This window comes from Bactrocera oleae, chromosome 3 (genome assembly GCF_042242935.1).
Source record: "Bactrocera oleae isolate idBacOlea1 chromosome 3, idBacOlea1, whole genome shotgun sequence".
Classification (NCBI taxonomy): Eukaryota; Metazoa; Arthropoda; class Insecta; order Diptera; family Tephritidae; genus Bactrocera; species Bactrocera oleae.
In genome coordinates, this window is record NC_091537.1 from 87,134,083 (window position 1) to 87,147,982 (window position 13,900).

Below are 13,900 nucleotides of genomic sequence, written 5' to 3' on the forward strand. Positions count from 1 at the left end.
GAATTTGATGACTAATCTGGATACGTGACTTCGAAAAGGTTCAGTTCAAACCTATATACGCTGTTTATTATTATATTAAATCATTCATTAAATCTTTGAAAAACACAAATGGTTTTGTGGTTTTATAGTCTACAAGCGCACTGGATCGCCCTTTTTTATTAAGTAATGATTCAAGTCCATTTAGTTGATTTTATTAATATTTATTATTTTTAACCTCAAATAAATATCTCAGAAAACTTACTCATTTGGCCTACGAAATAAAATTAATATATTTAGCACTTCCTTTGGGCTAAAAATTAATATCTAAAGAAACTATACAATGTATATTAGTTTAAAACGGAAGTTTTTAAAATATATGTACATGAAGAATTACATAAATACATACATACATATATACCATCTGCTCAAGTCATTCGGACTGATAATAACAAAACTATATTTTCACGTATTTAAATATAAATCTTTATTATCACAATTATGCCAATTTGTCATACACTTGACGGCCTTCAGCGAATTTAGTTTTTTTTTACTTTCAGTTCGATTTTGAAGCGCTATATTGTTGTGCAGTTTCGACGTCGTAGTCATAAACTCACGTCTCGTCATCAGTATTCATGCGTTTGATGAAGGTAGGATCCTCAGCTACGTTGTCAGACATCTCTTTTGCGACCGCGACGTCACTTTTGCAAAAGATTTAAGTCTTTTGGTACGAATCTGGCATTGACACGCTTCATACCCAAAACATTAACCAAAATATGCAAAGTCCATAAAACAATATTAGGATCCTCTTCTATCTCTCTGATGCCAAGATGACGATTTTCAAGCACTGTTTCTTTAACTTATACGATATTATTGTCATTAACAGAGGTGGATGGACGACTCGCACGAAACAAGTTTTCGATGACTTCACAACTTTCACTGAATGCTTTAAGCCCCTTAAATACTTGTGTTGGTGATAAAGTAGAATTCTCAAAACATCTCTATAAATCTATAATAGAAAATGAACTTCTCGTTTAATCTTTGCGTTATATATTTGTTGGGACGGTATATAAAAATTTTTTTCTACAAATTGTTATTACCTACTACTTGAATGAATATTATGAAAACGAAGTAATGCCACTCAAAACAAGCCACTTAGGAGTTTTACGGCATAAAAACACGACTTCTTGCAACCACATAAATAGCCCTTAAATTATTACGACTTTTTATAGCAAAATTGACGTTAGAATTCAACAAGAAATTATAAATGAAAATATGAAGTAACCGCGATAAAATCTAATGGCAAATACTGAAATTGTATACCGTATATACGTACATATGTGTGCATACGAGTACTATACAAAAACACGCAACGTCTGCATGAAAGTTTCTACTGTGTTAAAACATTGTTACTTGCCACAAATCGATAAGAGTAAAACAGAACAAAGTTTCATATGCGACATTTAATGGACAAGTATTACTAGAAAGTAATACAAAGTGAGCATAGAGAAAGTGTAAAGAAATTTGGCAACGTCATAGTTGAACTTTGGTTTGGTAAGAGCACAACAGCAATTGGCTGCTGATGCTTTTAAATTGGAGGCCAGAAAGTCAGAACAATGCCACGAAGATACATCAATATTTGTATGTATATATACTTTTCTAACAAAAAAACATACTTAGTAGGATGAACACCATTGGAAGCGAAAAATAAAATAACAAATATTAAAGGAAAAATAATTTAGGGGCGATCCGAGTTCGAAAAAAACTTTCCTTTTTGAGGATCATCACGATTTCCGGCAAAACTACGAGTCCTATAGAAAAAAGGTATATGGCAATGTTGTACGTAATAAAAAGATCTACGAGTATAAATTTTTTATATAGACCTTTTTCACATAACCTCAAAAGTTACTCAAACAATTTCTCGTAAACGGCGCGATTAATGGGCTGAAAACTTATGAATTTTTCACCACGATAATGCGTCGTCACATTCTAGCATGATTGTGACTGACTTTTTGGCCAAACACGAAATAAGAGCCATCGTATTCCCTAAATTTGGCTTCCTGTGTGTGTGTGTGTTTTCTGGTTTCGAAACTGAAAAATTCGCTACGGAAAACGCGCCATGAGTCTGTTGAAGCCATTAAAAGTCATTCGCTAAAGAAACTGAAGGCCATCCCAGCCGCAGCTTATACCAAGTGTATGGAAAATTAGATTAAGCGTTGGCATGTTTGTATTAGTTCAGGAGCCTATTTTGAAGACGATAATATAGATTTGTAATAAAATACGGAAACATTTAGTTTTTTTCTTGTCAGTGTGGGTCAATTTTGATCAGATGGTATGTACATATGTGTATACATATATATTATATCGAACACTTGTACTAATATTCATATATATTTTATAAAATATGGTATTTGTGTAACGAAATGTCATAGATTCTACTGATTAGACATCTCAGCTGTTTTGTTATAAACAGTGTTGATTTATAATTTACCTTTCGTTTTAACAATGGTTTGCAATGTTTATAAGTTTTTACTATGCAATTTACCTAGAAAGAAAACAAGATAAATATTATTTTCAAATATTTCATTAGCATATTACAAAGTTATAAGAATAGTAAACATTTAAAATAATAATCATTATTTATTTATCTTAAAAACTACATTATGAATAATTAACTAACAAGTGATAAGTTTGTCACAAAGCCAGGACTAAAAACAAAATCAGCAATTGAAAACTAAGCAAATGTATGTGAAAAATGTATAAGTTGTTTCCAGACATATATTTTTAAATTTCTGATGAAAATTTACTTATTCCAAATTTGCATGTGTCATTAAGAAAATTATGCAGGTTGAATTGAATAAATTTTGGCAATGCCACACCTAAATATCCACACCCGCCGCCATGCCATAAATAGTTACAACACCAATAAAATGCTAGATGACAAAATCGAACGAGCGAGTGGGTGCTCGTAGAAGCCAACACTTGACGGAAACAGCAAGTGCTGCTATGCGGCAGATAACCTTCGGTGGTTATGAAAACGTGGGAAACTTAAAATATTTAACTGTATGTCTGCTGTAACGTCTGAGTGCATCTAACTGTCGGTATACTATAATCATTGAAATGAGAATTTTCGAATGTCTTGTATACGTTGAAGTGTTTGGCGTAAACGGAAGGCGAATATTGTTGCTACTGCAATTTCGTTTGCTGTGCATTTCACGAAATGCCAAAGTTCGCTCTGACTTCAGCAAAACACTGACTGTGCTAACACACTAACGTTTATTATATGCTTACGATAGTTATAAAGTTATACTATAGCGTTATAAGAGAGAAAGCGTTGCCGCATTTTTTGTAATTCGCAGTAACAAAATTAATTACAATTTTCTGTGTAAATTGCAAAGGTATTTCATTGTTTTGAATTTTCATTTAGATTACAGTTATGAAAGTGGAAAATGAGCGCGTTAAAAACATGCATGTAAATTTGTATGAATATTATTTAGAGGTATAGAATTTCCTATATAGTCGTCAAAACCAGCTGTCAAAGTAAAAACATATATTTTACAGTTATGTACAATATGTTTAGTACACTTTGACATGTTACCATGCAAATATTGTATATTAAAGATATTATTGGTTCATACCTTCTACAATTCAGAATGGAGCCAAAGTTACTGTTAATGGCGAGTACCGTAGGCAAAAGGTTTGCGACTGTTTGGTTTCTCATGTTAGTTAGACAGAAACTTCAGAGCTCGATAAATCTTTACTATTTCGGACAAAGTGCTTTTGACCCATTATATCAAGAGTAAAATGATCACGCAGGTAAATTGTTTTAATAAGGTTATGCTACTTTTTGGGAGGCTCAAATCGATTGGCTATGCCGGTACACTAGTCACGACTTTTTAGCAGAAAATCAGCTTAGACTTGTTACTTATGAACTAAAACGGTATATGCTGGGAGATATTGTGCATTATTGGACCAACAAGATGGTTTTCATACCATGCCATCGCGGTGGTGAAGTCAGAGTGACCCTCGCACAACTTCGTTTAGGATACTGCAGCGGACTAAATTACTATTTATCCAGAATAAGTTCTGATATAATCAACATTTCCTGTTTCAACGGTGTCGAAACAGCTGGTTTTTCTGACCTTCCGTTAGATTCCGATCTAATTTACTTTTCCTGACAATATGACACAAAATAAACAATTTCCTTAAAAATAGGCTCCTAAATCAGTATAGGCATACCAACGCTTTATCCAATTTACACTTAGTATAGCCCTCGGCTGGGATGATCTTCAGTGCCGTCAGCGAATTTTGGTTTTTTCGGTTTCGGATTAATTTTTGGTTTTGGGTATATCGGTATTACTTACAGGTTCTATTGAAAAGTGCGGACGTTGGTACATTGGTTTTTATTTTTTTTAAGTCGCTTGATCGCAATATAACACATTATTTCTTAAAACAAACATTTAATTAAATATAATAACTCAACAAAGCCGAATGCAAGTCATACAAAAGATGCAAATTTTGACCATTTCGCGTGCAGTGAAGAAATGAACTTTGACTTCAACTGATTAATCAATATTTTAATTGGCACAATAATAAAGAAATGCAAAATAAATATATATATTTTATTTTTCAAGTTTAACTGTAAAGAGTGCTTATTGCTTAACTGATTAACTAACGATTTCTACACAATTGCCTTTCTGCGCTGAAATTTCGTTGTTTTGCTTTTCTCTTTGCTTGTGACAAATAAAAATCATTGTTCCGTTGAGCGCGGACAATCACAACGCATGCCGTCGTTAATGAAAACGCTATAAAAAAATGTTACTTTAAAAACGAATGAGATACAAAATCAAGGTGAAGTAAAGAAAATAAATAAACAATCAACAAAACACAATGCCAACAACAAATGCAGGTAAACAGAAAAACCGGCGAACTAATAGATGAGTGAGCATGGCAAGAAGGAACTCAAAGCTTTTGTATACGATTTAGTTTCTAAGCCGCAATGCGCAATGCGGCAGCAAATACACCGTTGATTAATTTTCGATAAGGGAGAAATACCTATGCGAATATTGAGATATGCACGAGTATGTGTATGTTGATATCTATATATGTGTCTTTGCATATTTTGCCAATTTTACAACAGCGTAAGAAAGTGGAATAATGCATTACGAGTGTACGAAAGTCTGTTATAACGCGGGTGGTTGAACAGTGCACCGTAATCTAGAGTGTGTATGTACGCGCTCACTGTGTGGGTGAACTGTATATACATATGTGTGTATGTATGTTCTGAAGCCCATGCAGGTTACAATAACTGAAATGCCTTACTTCGCTTGGTTGGTTCACCGGTTGGTTGGTTGGCCGTTGGCGTAACAGTCTACGGTAATGCCCGGAAGACATTTTCAATACCACGGCATACAAAAGTCATGATTAGGCTTTCGCATTAGCTATTCACCTTTCTTTACAAGAAGATAGCACTAACTTCCACGCGATTTGCATGTACGAGTACATATTAGGGTGATCAGTGCCACATTTTTAAACCGAATTTTTGAAATTCTTGATATCGAAATAATTTATTATCAAAGAAAAAAGGCTTATACTTGCAATTTTACGTAAGTTTGAGACAATATGATTTGAAGAAGAATCCAGTCTGAATTTTAGAAAAATCGTCTCAAAGTAGATTTTAAGGTTTTAAAAACATTATTAAATTAATAGAAGTGAAAAAAAAGTTTCCCTTTTTTATTCTTGTAGTGTCGGAGCTCTTGAAAAAGGCGATTCCCACGATTGGCCCAGTCGCCGCATACATTTTTTTAAAAACTCAAAAAAAGTCTGAAAAATTAAATTCGATTTATTTTTTCGTACTCCCAGAATAAATTGTCAAGGTTAAGAAATTTGTAAGGGCTCTAGACTGGTCTAACCCCTTAAGATATTTTATTTGTTAATAATTTAACAGTTTTCATTGACAATTTTATAATTTAATTAGTTTCATGAGTTTTTTATATTAAAATCTAAGTAATTTTGATGCTTATTTTTAGTTAAAATAATAAAATTATCAATTTTTTAATTTACCAAAAATTCGTCATTCGAGAAAAAAACAAAAAACAAAATTACCCTAATAACCACCGCGAAGCACACTGCAATATGAGTATGACTTTCAAGTGCAAAAGGCGTCTGATGATTACAACTTCATTGTTTAGTTGTTGTTATTGTTCTTCATGTGCCATGACAAATGCTGCTGAGTGGCAAGACATTTATTTCCTACATAAATTGTGCTTATACTGTTGTCACCGGCTTTCTGAAGTTGGCCTTTACATATGACTGGATGAATAAGTCAGCTTTAAACAAGTAATTTGAGTGGTTGCATTGCCGGCAACATTGATTGTGGCGGTTATTCTATGGACATATATATTTTACTATATTTTAGCCGCTAGCGCCAATAAGCACATGCAAACTCAGCGGCAGCACGACGGGCAGTGGAACAATTATTTTTTTTTATAATACATAAATGTTTCTCCAATGGAGACTCGCATTGAAATGCATTTATGCAAAAACACGTTTTGATAAAAAAAAACATGTATGAAAGCGATTTGACGTTGCGAAGAAATACAGTTGTTTGTGCTTCTTGAGACTTGAAATTCAGTCCTTGAATAAAAATAGGTAGTTCTTCAATAAATTCGCTTGGCGTATTCTCTACTCATACTTTTATCATATTTTCTTATGGTGAATCGCAGATTTGTATAAGAAACTTTATAGCTAGCTTACAAACAACAAGCAATTAAGCGTTTTAGGTGCTATGTCGTTGCAGCTTTATTGAAAATATTTTATTTCATTGCTTTTTATTATTGGTATGGATTTCAATCGACTTTTTAATAGTCTCGAGATTACAACAATAAATTTTAGAATATCAAAAATATGTACATTCATGGTCATAAAAATCCATATACTGAGTTTCTTAGAGGCAATGCACGCCAAATTAAAGTTTCAAGATTGAAACTCATATAAATATGTTTGTTTTCAAAAAACGATTCGTACATAACATTTCTGGTTAAAATCAGGAAAAAAAATTGTCGAATAAAATAAATTATACGAACTTCTCGGATTAGAACTAGTAAAAATGAAAAAAAAAAAATTTACTCAGAGCGAGAAAATAATGTCAACTTCACAGGTGTATTTCTTATAGCGTAAAGGTATTTTACTTGATTTTCATCGGTCAATTTGTATGTCCATGGGTATATGCTATAGTGGTCCGATCTGAACACTTTTTTTTGAGATTGTACCGTTGCCTTAAACAATAATTCATGTAAAATTTCGTGAAAATATCTTGTCGAATAAAAAAGTGTTCCATACAAAGTCTTGTTGTTTATGAATCTGACAAATTTGGTCGGATTGACTTGGACAGTAATACTTGAAATTTTCATGAAGATATCTTGTCAAATAAAAAAGTTCTTACACAAGGAGTTGCTTTTGTTGTGGTCAAAAATCGGCGGTTTCGGCAAATGGACGTGTGTCGAAAACTAGTACCTCAGTTTCGCGCATATACAGACAGACAGACACATGAACTGGCTAGCTCGCCACGCAGATCAGTTATATAAGTATATACTTTATAAGGTCTCCGACCACTTCGTATTAAACTTAATATAGCCTGTTCAGGGTATAATATAATAATACCCAAATTTATTAAAATTTATAAAATACCCAAAATATGGAAATATATTACAAATATATACTCTTCAAAAGAATCCATTTATTCAAGTAATTAATTATATAATATTTTATGTAAATAATCACAATATTTCTGTTTAATAAATTTACCAGAATTTACTACACCAAAATCTTCGGACTAAAACTAATAAGCTATGTTAAAGAGAATGAGAAAGTGACTCTCAATAACTCACTCAAACGTCTTCTCTTAAACTAGTTGTCGCGGATAGGACGTTTTATATTAAATTCTGTTGAATTTTAGTAAAAAAATGGTAAATTCAGATTTTTTCGGAACGAAAATTGAAATATATTTGTAAAGTAGAAATATACAATATATTGTACAAGCTTCCAATTTTCTGTAAGCCACTGTAGTTGTAATATTCTCAATAAAAAAGCGATGACATAAATATCGGTGCATGACATCAATTAAAATCGATTAGCAATTAATTGTGAACTTCGATCGAAATCTAAGGCTTAATAGTATACTTCTACATATCTATACATAATAACGCTTTATTTAACGGACATTAAAATATATTGAAGATATTCAAAGCATATTTTCGCTATCATAAAAATTCTACAGTCGCATGCATGCGATTTAAAACAGGAAAGCAAATTTAAGTGCGCACAGCAGAACTCTAGTATATAAGATGACTTATAGCTCAGTGGATCGTGGTTTTAAATATTTTTTTCTAGCAGACGTTTTTTTTCTCAGCAGGCAATGCCAAAATTATGAGTAATTTTCCGACATTTAAAGGCTTTTGAAAAAAAATCTCTCATATAAAAACTACTTCTCACTCCCGCGATATCTTTGTTAAAACGACTTTATTAACTTACTAAATAGAATAAATAACATATTATAATATAAGAAAATGTTGACGAACTAATGATATCATGAATATTAATGAAAATTCTCATACATTTTTTTTTACAAAGCACATTATTAGCCTCTTCAGGTCTGCTCTTATAATTATGTTACGAAAATTAACCAACTACCAGCCATGTAGCTATCGAGCAACTAAAACAAAAGTGTGTTAGCTTAATTAACTAAATACAATATGTAAGTGAAAAGGTACGCACTTCACCTATGATGCTTAAATCTTAATTATTCAAAATGGGGCAAAGTGGTTAACGCCTGAGCTGTGAGTTATTACCGTTAACAAAGAGTAAAAAAAAATAATATGGTATATAGTTGGCTTCAATATCGCTAATGACATACGACGTGGCTAAACGAATGCTAACGACGTAAGAAAAAGTTACGGAAAAGTGTAAGAAAAGTAATGCAAACAAAACTCAGTCATTTAAAAATATAGTAAAAGTTGCCGACAAGAAAAAGTTATAGTATTTATTGATATTACTGTATGCGTATGCAAACACGTTAGGGGTTAAGAAAAAATATTAAAGTGAATGGTGGTAACTGAATTGGGAGCAAACAATCTATATAACAAGAATAGAAAGGCACGCAAGGTCACGTTTATGCGGCTATGTCTTTGTTAATGACCGTAAGACGTATGAAAAAGTCTAATTTTTCTCAAACGTAACGGATATATTACACTAAACCAAAAAAATTACGTTTACGAAACAAAAAGCTAGAATTTTTTATTTAATTACCACAGAAAGTTTTCACTTCTCATGTGTCGCGTGACAAACGTTTGCATTAGAAATGTATGACGGGCGCAAATCCTTGAACTTTTCACATACTTTCGATAGTTTTAATGCTATTTCCCAAGCAAATATGTAAGTAGTACAATATATACAGTATATGCCAGTATTTAGCAACTAACAATGTACTTATATAATGCACAGCTGAGCACGCAAGGAAGCAGTCGGCAGCATCCATTGTTGCTTGTGCGAAGCTATCCATAATCTAACCTAGCTTTTTGCTTTATACTTTTTGGTTGGTGCTTGGCAATGTGCGTTGGCAAACAAGTGCTGGCATTATTATTTTTGCTTTGGATTGTGTTGTAGTTGTTTTTTTTTTTGCATTCTTATGAGTATATTTTAAGAACAAAAACGTTTTTCATTGCAAATCCAGTGCAGTTGAACAAACAGTATACAAGAAATCATATGAGATAATGCACCATTGGTTGAATGGAGATAAATAGAAGAACCGAAAAAGAGATAGGAGATGGATCTACGTGCATATGCATAGATGGAAGTGTGTTAAAATTGCAACATAATATAAATTTGCATTTAAATTTTGATCCATAAATAAGTTTTAACCATTTCACATGCATGATTTAGCCTAAAGTATATACATTTATAGGTTTCATTATTATGTATTTATAAAAGTGCCTAGGGCAGTTTAGAATTTTCAAAAATTAATTTTTTTATTCGAGAAATTTTCCTTAAAATTTGCGTTTCAATGCGTCCGTTTTTCACTTTTTTTCCTTCGTCTAATACCTACCTTATGGCCTTAATTGAACTTATTTTTTTCTTTCTACTTTAAATGTCCTGTAAGAAGTTCTGCTACCAACGCGTAGACACTTTTTTCCTTACTTCATTTTTATATGAAAAAAATTATTATTGAAATAGGCCATTTTTTGCTCGAGGAAACCCATGTAACTTCTCAAATTGCAATTAAGCACTCATACTGCTATTGAGTACCAATTACGTAGATACAAAGTTAAATTAACATGACTCAGCCTTTTAAATAAATTTATGGTTATCACTTTCCATAGAATATTCTTGCAATAAATAATAATATATTATTAACATGTTTATAGCGATTGTACTATTCATCTTTTTAATAAAATATGCATGAGAATGGAAGAAGGCTGTAAGACTGCTTCTAAGTGATGAATTCAATAGAAGATTATAAGTATTTTTAAACAGTGACTAAATATGCACTTTTTATTATCACAAATCAGCATATAAAGAGAAGAAAGCGAGACGCCTACTTTGAAAAATAAAATATGTATAATATTTATATACAAGCATGTATGTAAATGCTACAGTCTGCTCAGCCAACGCTTTAACACAAAGCAGTCCGTTTTTAGCAATGAATTCCCTCGTACTTGCAATATTTGTACAATAAATGGCTGTAATATCAGTGCACGGAGTGTTAACGAACTCAAGTTCAATTGCCAACACACAAAGCAAAGTAAATTGACTGCGACTGACTAACTGACCACTCACTACCCACTGCAGAAACTAAATAAAAGGCGCGACGCTGAGCCTGCATTCTTCAGCAATAAACGAAAATCACAATAATAAATATTATTAATGTTATTAAAAGCGTAATAGTAGTTAGTAGAATTGAAAAATTACTAGTTTTTCAACAATCCTGTTATATTTAAATTTGCACATGACACTTGAATTTCAACACTGAATTTCAACGCTTTTCAACAACAATTGTGTATAATAAACCGGGAATCACAACTCGGAGTATGTTGACTTTTTATACAACAACCGTTTTCACTCGTGTTGCTATTTTTTTAATATAACTATTTTTAGTGTATATGATAATTAATTCGCCTAACACACTGACAGTATTTGATAAAACAATTTACTTCGTCTGCCAACATTTACCTATGCAATTTGGCTATTTATATGTTTTATGGCTTGAACTGGGCGTTAGCAAGTCATCAATATATTTAAGTATATATTTTGACAGTTAGTAGATAATGATACGCAAATGACTGAAATAAAAATTGAGTAGAAACTGTCATGTCAACATATTCTGAAGTGAATAACATCAATCACTATAGAAAGAAGAAATAATGATAGAAGTGTTAAGAAAATAGTGGAAGTAGCTTGACAAAACATATTTCTATTGTAGTTTCTAAATTGTATTTATTATTATTAGCAAATCATTGATTTTACCTGTCAATGGGTAATTACACGTCTTGGTAATGTACAATGACCGCGGGTATACTCATACATGTCTACTGTAGTGCTCGGCTGTTAACTATAACCGCGTTTCAAAAAACATTTTCCGAGAAAAACTTTAAAACTCAATCAAGTATTGACATCTCGACGATCACGTGCGAGTATTTGACCCATTTGCGTAAGTTACGTTCGTTCACATAACCACTTAGTAAGAATTTGTTGTCAATCCAGTCAATACGTCACATGACTCAAAGAAACAAATGTATTAACAACCGTTATTTGATTAGCGACAAATATACGTTTTAAAACGAAAATATGTAAATATTTATGAGAACTATGCACATGCTTTTGCGCCTCAGACATTTAGCGCTATTTTATTGACGAAAGTACAATGAAAGCGGAATTTTCACCTATTTGCTAATTTTTGCTAAACTCCGTGAATTGAGAGATGTATAGACACATACATACATAAGTATGAGTAAACGTAAATTTCATTAGCTGCTAACAATACGAGTATAAACTGCTTACGAACTGAATTTTTAAGAATTTTCGGAATATGGTATCTCAAAGATTTGTCACATCATGGAATTTTTTCACGAAAAATAAATGACAAATAAAATTGCTAATGTTGATGAAAAAAATGTTATAGAGGAAATGATGGTCAGAAAGAGCTTGCTACGTATTTGGTGATATTGGCAGAAAATTATCCACAATTTGATCGTCTGAATAACGCAATCGCACAAAAGGGTCCAGCTTTGACCAAAATGCCAGGAAATAGTTCTTATAGTCCAGACCTCGAACGAAGTGATCACTACCTGCTTCTGTCTATGGCAAATGATTGTGTATTCCCAGCTTTTTGCCGAGAGGGACGAAGATTTCTATGACAGTGGTATTATAAAATTATATTAAAAATTGCAACAGGTTGTCGAACAGAACGGTGCGTGTTTAACCTAAAACGAATAATTCTAAATCAAAATTTCAATTTAACGCAACAATTATGAACTTCGTTTTACTAGGTAGGTAGGTAAAGTGGCTGTCTTTCGACCCACCTAGGCCTTTAGGAGGCCCATTGTGTTTTCGTTTTACTAAACCTTATAAAATTGCAGTGTAGCTTGATGAATGATTTTATATTATAGGTTAGGTTCTCCAATTGTTTGTTTCTATGATCCATATTTTCAACAATTTTAAATCAGTCATTTTTGGATGATTGAAAGTAATTTATATGAGTAAACCGCTTACTTTGATTCTAAAATGGAAAATGATGTTCGCACTTCATATTATCAAAGCGTTGTTGTTTCAAAAACTCAAGTAAAAAACAATTTTAACATAAATAATAGTAAACAATTTCATACAATAATTGACTAATAATTTTTATGAAATCTAAGTTTCTATGCAGAAAAAAATAGATAACAAATAATGTGCATACATTTTTTCTACACACAATTTTCTAAAATAAAGTATATTATCTCTTTTTAATTCAAATTTGTTTATTATCTAACTATGTATCTGTACCTGTATTTATCGATTTTTTGCACACGCTATTTATTATAATATTTATTAGACAACGCTAACGTGATAAGATTGCACCATTACACAAACAAATAGCTGAAATGTTCACTAAATAAATAATTAAATCAAGTATGGTAACGCGAACGCATGCGAACAGGTCACTATCGATTAATGAATATTTAACGCACCCACAAAAACAAACGAACAACAAAGTGGGTTACAGCAGAAGCAAGAACGTATAATTACGATTAGGCAAGGTCGGAAATGCCGTTAATCAATTTTTAATACTATTTCAAGTAAATTACAAGTTTGGGACAAAAATATTCGTTTGATTTTTTTACGCTACTAATTATCCCGATGGTGTAGACGGAGTAATAATACGTCAACAGTTGTGGACTTTTCGTCTTTTGTAATAAACGAAAAAGAAATAGTAACAATAGTTATTCTTGATTAATTATTGAAAAATGTGCGTGAGTTCAGGTTTAACACGCTTTTATTTTTACTATTGTGTTCTCATGTTTTATTTATATATGTTCTAGTGCTTTTGTATCGGATACGTACTCCATTCTGGAAAAAAAGTAGATTAGCTCAGTTTCACCGAAAGTGGATTAGATCAAACTTATACTTGTACGTACACATAAATTATTGCGCTTATTGTTATTAGTTTCGGAATTTGGTTTGTTTATATCGCTTTTGTTATTTTAACACGTGGGACTGCAATACGTGAACGTATTACGGAAGCAGGCGATTAGTAAAAGTAAGTACGAGTATGTATGTGGGTACATATGAACATTTACGATTTTTATACCTTAAACAGGGTGTATTAAGTTTTCCACGATGTTTGTAACACCCAAAAGGAAACGTCGAAGACTCTATAAAGTAAATACCG

At 32.0% G+C, this 13,900-nt stretch overlaps 1 protein-coding gene across 4 annotated transcripts in view; it reads right to left on the bottom strand.

Moving 5' to 3' along the window:
- The window catches only part of LOC106616148 (serine/threonine-protein kinase GL21140), a 55,673-nt gene that overhangs the window by 16,530 nt on the left and 25,243 nt on the right, over window positions 1-13,900 (bottom strand). The window contains exon 3 of one of the 4 annotated variants that reach the window (XM_014232679.3): window positions 2,468-2,521. The exons of the other annotated variants lie outside the window; for them this stretch is intronic. The gene's annotated coding sequence lies outside the window, so the exon portion shown is untranslated. The remainder of the gene's footprint in view (window positions 1-2,467; window positions 2,522-13,900) is intronic. 4 annotated transcript variants of the gene reach the window in all.